Here is a 440-nt window from a genome sequence, read left to right as displayed (position 1 = left end):
TACAGCTCATGTTCATCATTACAGACGCAACTGGTAGGACAAACCAAGTTATGTGCTTTGTAGGCTTTTCTATTTGTATTTGAGAACATGCTTTCTAAGTTGAAACTTTTGTGTTAGGTGAATTGAGTCATTAGTTGGAAAATTAACATTTATTCTTTGTCTTAGTCTTCAATATTCTTTAAGGAAATGTTATGTATGCATTTATTTTGAACTAATGCATGTCTTTCTATTATCTTTAAGGTTTTCAACCTATTCCGTTCGATTCAATGCATTCTGTTCTATTATTCCATCCTCCCCATCTGGAAGAAAATAAAGAATCAAAAGAATTGAGTTATCCTTTGCGTTCCTAAGATGAGCAAGCCATTTCTCAAGTTTGGGCAGAGTTGTGGTTAGCCAAAGAACTGAGAATAAACTTCAAACAAAACACACAAAACTTGACA

At 33.4% G+C, this 440-nt stretch overlaps 1 long non-coding RNA gene across 1 annotated transcript; it reads left to right on the top strand.

Moving 5' to 3' along the window:
- The first annotated feature begins 3 nt into the window (after positions 1–3).
- LOC147819656 (uncharacterized) lies at positions 4–326 on the top strand. The gene is made up of 2 exons (XR_015436737.1): positions 4–33; positions 241–326. It is a non-coding gene; the product is annotated as an uncharacterized LOC147819656 (long non-coding RNA).
- Positions 327–440: the final 114 nt, after the last annotated feature.

This window comes from Seriola lalandi, unplaced genomic scaffold, assembly GCF_002814215.2.
Source record: "Seriola lalandi dorsalis isolate HSWRI2012SDOR001 ecotype SW California unplaced genomic scaffold, Sedor1 jcf7180002051080, whole genome shotgun sequence".
Lineage (NCBI taxonomy): Eukaryota > Metazoa > Chordata > Actinopteri > Carangiformes > Carangidae > Seriola > Seriola lalandi.
The sequence above is the reverse complement of the archived record's forward strand: the minus strand, read 5'-3'. Positions and strand labels throughout refer to the sequence as shown.